A 13,533-nucleotide genomic window follows, 5' to 3' on the forward strand; every position below is an offset into this window, starting at 1 on the left:
CCCTTCGAAGGTCCAACACGCGTATAGGCGTGAAAGGAGCATGAGCGTATGCTGCAGACGTAATTACCATACATTTTCTCGCCGGAAACCCGCAGATTTTCAAATATCAGGTGAGCCGACTGAGGGCCGTGCATGTAGTTTTATGGTATTGCAAATCTATGTTATAACCGTGTTGAAACTCGTATCCTACGAGAAGCTCACGCACCGTTGGCTTCAATGCCTCGAGGTCTGTGCCATTCCGATCGAGCTCATTGATTCCAACCATCAAATAGTAGGGAGGAGCTCAATAGACTTGGAGAACGTTGATCGTTTTTTTTACCAACCTTGTAACGAAAATCTGAAGAACCTTCTTCGTCAACCGCAGATTGTCCAGTGCCCGGCTTGGTATTCCCGAATGGTACGGTTGATCCTATTCCGGGGTTCTGCACTTGATGTTGGGTGTCAGCGTCGGGTTGTAGGTTTCGGGTCGGTCAGGGACAGTCATGGCGATCTGCGCCAGAGGGCCGGGATATTTTGCCAGATAGCTGTTGAAATATGGGGGTTCTCAAAGCCTTAAGCCGTACGTGGCGTGGCTTGCTTCCTTAGTCACTTGTGGTTATTAAACAATGACCATCGTCCCAGCCTCCAGGTCTTGCAGTGATGGTGTAATTTTTTGACATGCTTTCTGGCTTATTCGTGTCATGCTCAGTTCAAAAAGTAAAATTTCACTTGCTTTGTTCAGCTGGTACCTCAGCCGAGTTATTTAAATGGCCATTTTAACATGGATATACTAACTTTGCCTTTTGATCCATCTAACCGCGTCGTTCAGTACGTGAGTATTTTGCCAATGCACGGAGGGTCTGCACCCCAGAAAGACACCCAACATTTTCACGCAGGAGTAACTGCTACCCTGATTTCCAGAGAAGTCATACACTAGGCAGTCTGACCAATTAACATTTTTTGTTCCTTCCTGGTGCTTAAACATGAGTAGTAAAGAAATTGTTTTGTAACACAAGAGTAACCTCAACAACCGACAACCCCGTCAAATACAATACGTCTCCTCTCTCGAAATATTCGAAGTTGATAGAGGAAATCTTCAGTGCATAATATTGCCACTCCCGATGAGCGCCGAAGGCATAATCGGAGTCACGGTCATTTTAATAAACATCGCGAAGATGTTGGAGCGACAACAAAAACCCTGAGAAACGGATATACTGTGGTCGGCGCCCCCTGCTGACTCTTGGAGTGACTTTTTCGTGGAAATAACATCTTACTGTACAATATCTACAATGAAAGCACATGTTACACCAAATAAAAGGCAGACAGAAAGTCAGCCCGGCATTATTATGCATAAGCAAAATGACAAAGATACATTACAGGTAAAAGAATGAAACGTGCTATCTACAATGATGATTCTAGAAAAGCAATATTTAAGTATTCGGGCAGGGTATACCGTAACTGTCAAGAGGCGCCGGTGCAGGATGAAGAAGAGGACGACGATGAAGAAAGCTAGACCCTACAAAATTATAGGCTAGTCCCAGCATTCCTGTGACGCGCTGGCAATAACAGCAAAACCCAGTAATCGCGTAATGGAGAAACCCGACTCACACCATCTGCTGCGGCGTTAGAGCCGTCCGCCGCTGATCCCTACCACTTATCCGAGGCACTGTGTCTGAAGCTGTACACGCGCTAAGTGAACGACCGCTCTTCTCTCGTCAACTGTTGAAATAAACCCGGCTCACACCCGCTGTTGTCCCATCACTCCGTTGCGTGCGCAGGGTTTCTGCAGCCTGCACGTTTCCTAACTGTAGCCGACGTCGCCGAGGGCCGTTTGTCGAGGCAGTCGCTGCGTGATTTCTCAGTCAATATCGCGCGCGTACTGATGACATCCGGTAAGAATACAGACAAAACTTCGCATGGTGTTTCTTTGCTCTTTGTCGCAAAAGTGTTCGTGTGAGACGTTCGCCCCTTATAAGGCCTTACGTTTAACATAGCTTGCTTAGCTGTTTCTGCGAACCATTTTTATTTTCTATTCAGCCATCCGGCACGAATTTATCCTTACGCGTGCACCTACCGTTCACTGACTAGTGACGTTAAAGCCCATCCTTGGGCAATTTCTTTCAAAAAATTTTGATGGCGCTATTTTCAACGTGTCTTTGAAAGAAGGAAGTAAATGTTTTATGTGTCTCATGTGTACAGCCTCATTTTAACAAGAAAGTGTTTCATACGGGTATGACAAGATCTCACTCATGTCGCATCCGTCACGGAAGGGACGTCACCAGAAAAGAGGCCATTGAGGCTGCAGCACCCGGATTCGAGCCCATGCCCTCTTCAGCCCTCTGGCTGGAATGGGAACTACGTGGCGCGCTACCAATCGTGCTATAAGCATCTATGTGAGCAGCTCTACGAACGCGTCTCAACTCATGCCCTAAGACTCATTAGGCTGGTGCTGCCGTTTAGGAGAAGCGTTGCGAAGTAGCGCATCATGACGCTAATGAGCGCGGACAGTTGGGGTCTCGATTCCAGCGCCTTTGTTAACGGGGGACACGCGTGAATTAAGGCAAATCTTCGCGGTGGCGTTGTTCCCATGACCGTACTTTATTAAGCTGCTGTTTCTGTGCATGTCATTTTTCTTTTCTCCGTCCCTGAATAAGCGTCACTTCGTCTGTGGAGGTGAGGCTTGCCAACCCTCGCAGGTTCCTTTAACATTCCTTTAACATTCCTTTAAAATTCCTTTACCATTCAACTGCTCCTGTGAACGCACATTTAACTATCATTTTTTGCCGATTCCTATGAAAGTGGGGCCAACCACAAATATTTTTGTTTGAAAAAACCTCAAAAAATGTTTTGTCGGCTTTAGCTACTGTAATATCACTGAAGTAATATACTTTTGTAACCCTGAGCTCCACGAGTTACACGAATGGTATCTAGGATGGACAGAATAACATTGTAAAATTCTGAATTACGTCATATCTGCCAGAGTGCATTTAAAATTGTGGGAATAATCCTATTCTTAATCCTTGCCATTGGCATTAAGAAACAGAATAAAAGAACAGAATAACGTGCCGTCGTCATTCTCACGGCTCTCGCGCAGAACCGAACTGCCCTGCCGAGAGGCTCTGCAGGTCTGCCCACAACGGGTTCGAGAGCGAGCCATGACTATCGCCGCGCGTGTACGTTGCCAGTCACTTCACAGGTAGCGATACCTTTTATAGTACAGGGGTTTAGTACGCGGACAACCACGATACAAACACTACACTGCACTACGCACCTAGCCCTTGGGCCATACACCCGTCAGTGTATACCCAGCCCGTAGTCAGGCAGCAGTTGGCGTCCGCCGGCGGGAACGATCGCTGACATAGGGGAAGGGGGCTCTCGGTGGCCGCTACACATTTCAAGACACTGGACTCGACCGTGCGCATCAGCGCTCGTACGCTGACTGTAGACGGCGCAAGCTGTCACAGCGCGGACACTGGGGCAACCCACCAAGGAGTGGAATATGCCCGCGGAGACTCGCCGGACATCCTAGATAAACGTACTGACGCAAATCAAGGCATGCGCAAATCGACACGGCGGGTGCCGTGACCTAAGGAAGTGGGAAACAACGCAATGTAAGAAATGTCCAAACGGGGCCGAAAGGCATTTACGTCCCGTGAGATCACTGCACGTCCCAAGGGCGGTCTCTACGGGAGTCGCCTGCGCGCATCCTCCTTCGCCTCGTTAAGAGAGGAGGGAGGCGCGCAAAGATCGTCCTCGCCCCACAAAGGAGCAGAACGTCGCTAGCGCCTCCTCACCCCCATTAAAGGCGTTTGGCCCCCACATCCCTCTCTTCCTAAATGCCCCCCTGACGGTCGGAAAGCCGGCCATCAGGTACTCATCCAAAAAGAAAAATCTCAATGTAAGTAAAACCAAGCTAGTGCCCACCAGCCTCTACTCTAGCCCTCAAACAAACACTGCATTCACAACGCATGCTACACATACTTGAGATTGTGCACTATGAACAAGATCCGAAAGAAAACTGTACACTATAAGCAACACTCTACTCATTTATTGAGGGAACTAATGTTACGCTATACAGAGTGGGTCAATTAAGGCTGAACTACGTACACTGTACTACACGAACACAGCTGTTACATCTGCTACATAACGTACGGTTTATTATAATACACTAGGTACACTTAATTTCATCGCATACCTGTAATGATATTACACTACATACACCGGGATGGAAAGAATACACAGACTAATCAGGGTAAAAATAATGTTCACGGAGGTTCCCGCATTCTTCGGCTCTTGGGGAGCATAAATGGGTGAACAGTTTTTCCTGCAGTCAGCGTTCGTGGGCGTCACATCGGGTAGCCACACTCTGAATCGAGTCTCTCAACGCAGGGTCCTCGAGACACGCAGAGAACGGGCGGACGCGCAGCAGGCATTCCCCCGTTATGTCGAGCCGTGTCGCCCTGCGAGAATGGGCCAGCAAGGTGAGAGCCGATGCTTGCTGGAAGAAGGGGGGGTCTGGGTCTACCCTGATTAACGGTGTCGCACCACAAGAGTAGCGGTTTGAGCTTCAGCCCGGTGATAGGGGGGCGTGAGGGGTGTAGAAGACAGCCCAAGGTTAGCAAGCCCGTTCAAGGCGCCCGCATTCCTGGAGACGAAGTGCACCTCTGCGCTCTGTTGTAGGCGTCCCTGGCTGCAGGAAGCCAGCTGAAGAGCCCGCAATGCCGGCACACCACAAGAGATCGCGCAAGCTCCACAAACACGCACACCAGCGGGGTGTACTGGATGCGGGGCGTACTTGGGTGTTGTACGCGAGAACGGAACGCGGGGGTGGAAACAACCACCGGAAGCACACTCGTCCCCCTCGGCAGGCGCGCACACACGTCCCATTCATCAAGGCGTCAGATGCAGAAGCCTAGGCGCGGCGAACGGACGACGCCCCCGACGAAAGTTCGCTCACAGCAGAAGAAAGGCCGCAGACAGACACCCTACTGCTTGGGCCGAGAACACGCAACAAAACAACAAAGTAAACAGTCCCCCGCACGTCTGGCCTGCGAAAATTGTCCTAACGGCTGAGACAGCGCGGCGAACATACGAAGCGATAATAACTCACTCATCCCACACACAAAATGAACACACACAAAAAATGCAGATGGCACACCAAGAGACGCCGTGTACGCGTGCAAAATTCTGAAAAGCTCCCTAACTCCCTCCCTCGTTCACGCAAGGATGAGTAGGAACGTGACTGCGACAAGAGACAAGGGGCTGAGGGAAACCAGAGTACACACTCGCCCAAGCAAGCCTGCCATCACCCTCTCTAAGCCAACGTTACTGCTCTAACCCGCGTCTTTCTGCCTCGGAGAAGGCCAAACAAATTACAAACTAAACCACCCTCGGAATTTCCAAGAACCGAAGGAGGGGACAGAGGAGCCTAGCAACAGCCCGGAGTTCCCCCCTCTACGGCCAACGGAACAGCCATCCCTCGTCGTTTTTTTTTTTCGTTTTCAAGACTAAATTTTTTTACACTACTCTGTACCGGATGTTCGTGACTATAGACAAAGAAATGCACAATTCCTAAAACAAAGTTATGAACAGCAATACCAAGAGCTTCACGCATGTACACAATGCGCAAATATTAACAAAACCGACCAAAAAATTCGCAATAAGAACCATGCCTTCTCTCATTCACATAGTGGGCTGGAGAAAGGGTCAACTGGCTCACCAGGAATCTCAGGAGTTTTGTTGACAGGCTGGTGTGCACGTGCGGGGTCATCAATCGGCTATGACCGTTATCAGACCTGGCGACTCCGCATAGGTGATGTCGGCAGAAACGGTACAATGTAACCGCCCAAAACGGTCGGACGTACAGGAGGTCCTAAGGGCACGCCACGGATAAGCCTGGTGCGGTATTGCGACGGCCTCTGGGAATGCACAATTTCCACACTATGCTGGCGGCACATGACTAAGGTTATCACAGGACACGCGTCTCCCAACAAAGGAAAACCCAATGAAATAACTAAAAACGCCCCACTGCACAACTGCCAGTGACACTGCGGCTGATCATTTAGAAGATCTTCGAGCCTACCAGACTGTATGGCCAAGGTGGGCCAAGACAATAACGCAAGAATGCGCCTAACTGACTATTCGGGACTTCCGCCTTTAACCGGTCATACTCAATAACAGTGGCGATGTATTACACCACGAGCACCAGTCGGCCTAGCGAGACACTCCTCCCCGGAACCACCAGCAATACAAGTTGGTCCCTGTCCCCAGCGCCCGTAGCAAAGCAAATCAACGTCACGGCGCTCCGCCTACCAAGGACAGCCGAGAAATGGCTCGGAAAAAGGAATCGTTCCGCCAAAACCGTGGCTGGCTCGTCGGGGGAATACCTACGATACATGGCATCCCCCACACAGGGAACCGGCCGCATTAATCCGTATAGATACGAGGTCAAGCACTAGCTTGAACACTCAGCGTTGTGGAATCAGGTTACTCGAATTCAACCACCTCCTTAAGCAGCCCAGGGTGGGTTGCGTCAAAATCAACCTTAAAGTCAAACACAGCACAAAAGATCTATGTTCTCATGCTCGAAGCAAGGAAAACCTCGCGCTGTCGAGCTCCTGCGGCATTCACAAAATGAGGAGCCGGTTCGGCCGGCGGCCTGAATGCGGGCTCTCACCGGAACGTACTTGCACGCAGCTAGCGTGCCTTGCGCGGCCAGCCGATTCCGCAAGCAAAGCTCACTACTCTATGGCAGCAAGTGAGCAATCAAACGCTGCCGCACGTTGGGCGCCAGAAATCTGGGCATTATCCTATCCTTAATCCTTGCAATTACCATTAAGGAACAGAATATAATAATAAAATACTCACCTTCGTTATTCTCACTGCTCTCGTGCAGCACCGAACTGCCCTGCCAAAAGGCTCTGCCAGGTCTGCCCACAACGGGTTCGAGAGCAAGCCACGGCTCTCGCTGCGCGTGTACATTGTCAGTCACTTCACAGGGAAGCGATACCTTTCATAGTACAGAGTGTTTATTACGTGGACAACCACGATACAAACACTACACTTTACTACGCACGTAGCCCCTGGGGCCTACACCCGCCAGCGTGTACTCAGCCCGTAGTCGGGCAGCAGTTTGCGTCCACCGGCGTTGGCCGGCTGCAACGATGGCTGACATAGGGGAAGGGGGCTCTCTGTGGCCGCTACCCATTTCACGCCACTCGACTCGGCCCGGCGGCATCGGCGACCGTCCACTTACCTTAGAACGCACAAGCTGTCACAGCGCGGACGCGGGGGCTACCCACCAAGGAGTGGAATATGCCCGCGGAGACTCGCCGGACATCCTAGATAAACGCACTGACGGAAATCCAGGCATGCGCAAATTGACACGGCGGATGCCGTGACCCACGGAAGTGGGAAACAACGGCCAATGCAAGAAATGGCCAGAAGTGGCCGAAGGGCATTTACGTACCTTGCGATCTCTGCGCGTCCCAAGGGCGGTCTCCCAGGGAGTCTCCAGCGCGCATCCCACGTCGCCTCGTAGGGAGAAGAGGGAGGTGCGTGAGAATCGCCCTCGCCCCACCAAGGAGGGGGACGTCGCTAACGCCTCTGCGCCCCCAGTAAAGCGGCTTGGCCCCTACAAAATGAAAAGAAGTAAAATGTTAGAAAAGGTACCCGTGCCCAAACCTAAGGGGAAAAAATTCGTAGAAGAAAGAAACAGGGCTCTACAAATCACTCGTTCATTCGGCGGCTGATTAAAACCCTGCAACCTTGACCACAAACCTGTAGTTTCTGAGAACTGTTTTTCCACTAACTTCACATGCTCATTCGATGACTTGTAGAAGTCAAAAAAGACTTGGAGGCGTCTTACCTGAAGTACGATTCGAATAACCAAGCGAACAACTTTTAGTCCATATCAATTATGAGTGAAGCATATTTTTCGAATAAAAAGCGCTGTTTTTGTTTCATCAACTTTTTTACTTACTAATTTAAGTTATACCAGCGTAAAGCGCACTTAAGGAAAAGTAGCCTGCTGATGCTTTTTCAGAACATTGTGTCGCGCGCCTATCTTGCAAAACTGTTAATTTTGTGCATACCTGAAATATAACTAGCAGAAAGCATAAACAGCTGGAGTACCAAAATACTGTTTTACGGTACACTGGTGGAATGAGTGTCATATCAGAGATATTGTCATTTATTGCCCTGTGTATGACATCGAGAAACAAAGTATAATTTATTATTCTTTTGAATGTCCCTAAAAATTCACTGCGCGTTAGTTCCTCTAGCCGTGTTTGATGCTTCAAGTAAGGAAGTCTTTAAAAGCTCCACAAAATTGCCCATTGTGCGTTCCTTATGTTCCAGCGACTGAAGGGTCAACTCTTCTTTATTTAAGAAAAGGAGAAAATGATTGTGCACACCCAACATTCTGACATACAACATCTATTATCAAAAAAGCTGCCGAATACAGAACAAAGACCAGGAATCGGGTGTTTTGTCGTTCAAAGCAAATGCTTTTTAAGTGGTACCGATGGCGTTCTGCCCAAAAATTAATGCATTACCCTATAGAACAGTTTATAAACGGACAAGCTCTAATAAGATCCCTGGACACACGCCCCTTGAAATGAAACCTGGATTTCATTATGTCGAAAGGGACACCCCTTATTATGAAAAGGAACGATTTTAAATAAGACAATACGCACATCAATCCTTAAGAAGTACCATAGTACACTTTATCTCATAAGCCACATACAAGATTGCATTTAAATCGGTTGTACATTTAAAATGCAGATCATTTCTTTAACTCACGGTGTCACCCGTTCTTGGCGTCCGTAGTTGTCCGCATCGCTCGCAGGTGCGCCCTCTCGGCGCGATCGTGGCGTGATAAAGGCGGGTGTCGGCGAGGCTGGAACGAACTCATCGCCGCGCTCTCTCGTGAGCCCCGCTCCTCCTCGCCTACTCTCCGCTCGCATCGCGCGCTCTCTCCACGGTTGCTTCGTGCCCAACAGGTGGGGGCGTGATCGTGACGTTAGCATCGCGCGCGCGTGGCGCGATCGTGGCGTGATAAAGGCGGGTGTCGGCGAGGCTAGAACGCACTCATCGCCGCGCTCTCTCGTCAGCAGTTGCCACAAGTGCAACAATATTAACGTAACGCAAACTACTTAACGACGTGCGCCCCCGGAAATGCTCTGCATTTGATCGCGCCCCTCGCGAGGGGGATATTTCTGCATCGCTTCCCCGTGGATATCCTTTAAACCACAAACGTTTTTTTTTGCCTACTGCGTGAAGAATCGTTGCATGGGTTCCTTCTTCGTTTACCTCATAGTAGTTTGAAGGTTTGATGATCGACTGGACGCAGTTTCGGTGAACGGTGGACTCACTTGTAGCTTTGGCGCTTGTCTCAACTTTCATTTGAAAAGGATGACAAATTTGCTTCACATCTGCAACTGCACATGGCGTTCTTCTCTAAAATTCCTTGAGCTTGTTTGGCAAACAATGACGTAGCAACCTTTACCGGCACCACTGCATTGCCTGTGGCATATATATCGTTCTGCACGAAGGAGTTTATTTTGTTGAGAGGTTAAGCGCAGCCCGCTACCCTGCATTAGAGGAAGTGAAACTCTGACAAAAGTACGGTGTACTTCTTCGCTCGCCTCCTCGATTGAGTATTTGACGTTTTCCACAAGTTGCGCATGTCTCTTGCGGCGTTGCACAAAAGGGATATGGCGAAATTATTCCAAGTCTCTCCGAACTCAGACATTGCATGGCAAAAAAAATGGTAGATAGTTCACGATGTATAAAACAGACAAAAATTAGCTCATTGTTTATTTAGAGCACGTATTTAGAGCACGTAATCTAGAGCACGTAAGCTGACTAGAATTAGCTGAGGAGTTTCGTTCTTGCCGACCATTTCTAAAAAAAGCGCTAATCCATTACGTCTAAACAAGGCCGGTTCAATGACGCAAATTGGCCTTTCATTAACAATCGTAGTGCCCATGGCTGCAGTTTTTTGCGTGTGATCATATTATTCTTCTCCGGTACCGTTTAAATCTAAGTATATGCGTATACATTTCGCAACAAAGCGCCAGACAGCTTGTTTATGCTTGCGTTACGTTAACGCTAGTGAATATGGTAGTCGTTATTCCTCTGCGTTTGTTTTTACGACTTCTTTCCCCAATATTTAAAACCATTGCTCCCTGTGTAAGCCGGCTTATTTTGTCCCCATTGTATTATTGCCTGCTCGATTTTCCCGACCTTTGAGTTTTAAAATAGAAATTTAACTAGTGTCATCGCCGTACAATTTTGTTAAAACAAGATCAGCGCTCTTCCTCGCTGAGGCCATCCTCGTTCACACGAGCCCTAGAATCTTGTCTACTGTTTCGGTAAACAACAGCTTGTCCTCTGAATAGAACTCACAAGCAGCTGAAGAATGGTACGCGACAAGTTTTTTGTGATTGCTCCCAGTTGATATGGAAGCAATAGCCAAAGAGACAAAGCTTGTAAGAAGCTGCAAGAATATTTTCAATTTCAGAATTGTGGCAATCGAACCGAGGCAATGGTTCTCATGTTTTTTTTCTCCGGTGTGTAACTTATTACTCGGTGGTGTTATCAAGAAGCTATAAAATATAAAAATAGACAGGAGAGAAAAACGTAGGCAGTATTGATGGTATCATAACCGTTACCGCGTCCAGACACCACTCACACTATTACAAAAGTTCCAGCGGATAAATACAATGACAAAGGAAACAGGAATTATCGATGGCTCCGTCCAAACAAAATGAATCTAAACCATGTTCACGTACAAATACAATCGACATTCGCAGGTACAATTACACTTCGGCCTATAGGAAAAAGGGGTGATAAGGGCACTATCACAGTAATCCTGAGCAAACGCAATGTCTTCGGCATGCAGCAGCGCAGACATACCCCTGAGAAACTTGTCCCCTTCTTCTTGATATAACATGCTTCTAAATCCTCTCGGGCCAGCTTGTTCTCATTTCAATTTTAACATTCTGAAAGAAAAGCTCGCTTTCGCACATTTCGAATTGCGGAGCTAATTACGGGCGCATGTTAGTGTTCAGAGAGAAATTAGACTCGTGTGCTATTTCGTTCCCGAGTCTTTTCGTCTGGTTGATATAGGCCTTCCCGAGTCAAAGCGGTATCTTGAAAAGCAATTTTATGCCTCTACGTACAAACCACTTGGAGGGTTTCGTTTAGCACTTTCTGCTCCTCCACTTCGAGGAAATGTGCGTGCAATGGCTGCCGAGCTTCCGAGGTACGTGAAACACCGCAGATAATTTGTACGTTTCTGCAACGTTGGAGATGTTGGGCATAACCTTATGCCCCCTTGGGTAGAACTGCGGAGTTGTCCTTGTGCGGGTCGGGTAGTTGCCTGATTGCATTGAACTTGACTTGGTGCAGTATTGCCTGAACGACAGCCACCGAGGCAGAACTCGGATAATAAACCTACCACATTATCTTCAGCTGAGGGTTAGGGCTCTTCGGAGTGGTGCATACGCGCGACATACTAAAGACTCTTAAGGCGGACACGATATTTCATATTTAAGTGTCTTGAATGGGCATCACCATGAGGTGATGGCTGTTTACTGGCGCACGGTAAGAACACCAGGGAGAATTTTCGTATCGAACATAATGATAAATTTTAGAAAATAGGATTATGTTATTCACGGCTGAAAAAATTTAGTGCTGGGGTCATAGCCGTTCCGCGTTGATTCAGAACTTATTATCTTCCCATTTTTCCAGCACTAAAAGTGCTGTAGATTTAAAAGCACATTTAAATCATCAGCATGTCTAATATGGTGCCAACTACTGCCTCGACAGGACTGAAATGCAATGGGTCAGAAGCGCTGATAAGTACTGTCGTATAAAACCGAAGAGACACATGACCCGACACAAATGTTCTCTTTCTGTACGTTCCCGTGCCCTTAGAAAAAAGCAAATGTGTATCGGTTAAAGCATGTACCCTACAGCAAAGGCGTAACCGAATATTAGACAGATCTTACGTCAGGCTAGTTTTACATTTTTTTTTAGTATTTATGGCGAATGTAAGTTTAAACTTGGCACACAAAGTGCTCCATTTTTAGGTATGTCACCGAATTTTAGTGCTTTTAAACTAGCGGGAATATATTTCCTCGAGAAGAGCTGGAGTATTTTAGACACAATTGTACAATACATGAAGGGTCTCGCATTTACGCTCGAGTTTTTAAGTAATGACCGACTGCAGTTTTTAAATATATTACTACGTTTTTTTTCAGGCAATGACTGTAGGATTTACTGCGCGCGTGATTGTAAAGAGTTAGTGCATCTGGGTATTCCAAGACAGTCGATAGTGTCATTCACACTAAGTCTTGTATACACACTGCACAAGAGGGCTTTCCCTCTCAGCTAAAAATGCAGCCGTCGGCTGATTACCTTAGTTTTCTCTTGATGTGTATCGTTCAGACAGTGCAGCCGAAAGCCAAAACGCCTAATACTCCGAAGACCGTATTACCTGTGCGAGGAGAACTTGTAATACTACCCCGTCGACATAAGGTCTCCCACATCGTTTACAAGCTGACAGGAAGCTACAGAACGCCTGTGTTGTTTTGTGACCCTCGACGTCTTGGCCTCCTGTGCGCGCAATTTTCTCGAAAGTCCAGAATAAGCAAGCGCGAAAAGAAGCACGCAAAGCGTTTTCTGCCTTCTGACGTTTGAGTGGCCCGTAAATTTCCTTATCCTGCGAGTAGGCCTCTATCAGCCAGATAAGCACAAGCTGGAAATAGCATAGCACGCGAAAGTAATTTGTCTTTGCAGTAACACGCGCTCGCATTTACAAGCGCATTTGGAAACCTGCGAATGAGTGTTTCTTTTAGCATGATAAATACTTTGAAGAACCGAAATGTGGTGCTCCGGGAACTATTAGGAGCATGATATTGTTACGTGTTGGCAGGACACCAATAAGACGAACGATGGAATGAGGTGAAGCGATCTATTTACAGAATCGGCAGAGCGGCCATGGCACCGACCTCGCGCGAGATGTGTGCCAGGAACGTCGTCGTCATCGTAATCGTTGTTCTGTGAAGGGGATGTGAGGCATTGCCCACCCCCCCGGGTCGAGGGCGACTGTCACGGTCGATGCCGAGGCAACGAGAGGATTGCGATGCGGTGAGCTAGGCGATGAAATCATACAGTGTAGATTTGCCTGCCGCCACAGATAAGGATGGCGTCCCTCTTGAAGCCTGGCCCAACAGAAGGAATGTCTTCAAGCAGGAACGATCCACCGGTGGAATTTGAACCACCTCGGAAGAAAGGGCTGGGGACACGGCGATTTCTTTAGTCTGTTCTCCTCTTGTATCGGTTGGTCTTCAGTGGCTGCACACGGGTTGGGGACACGGGGCGGGGGACGTCGTCGAATGCAGGTCGCAGTGGGCTGGGGCTGCCCGACTGGGCCGGCGGTCCCTGTACCTCGACGCTTTCGCCCAAGGCCGAGACGATGCGATGCGGAGGCCAGGATGGGGATGATCCCGCACCTCACCAAAAAGTTACGTGGTGGCAAGACAC

This window comes from Haemaphysalis longicornis, unplaced genomic scaffold (genome assembly GCF_048455015.1).
Source record: "Haemaphysalis longicornis isolate Haplotype H1 unplaced genomic scaffold, Haemaphysalis longicornis Haplotype H1 scaffold_161, whole genome shotgun sequence".
Taxonomy (NCBI): Eukaryota; Metazoa; Arthropoda; class Arachnida; order Ixodida; family Ixodidae; genus Haemaphysalis; species Haemaphysalis longicornis.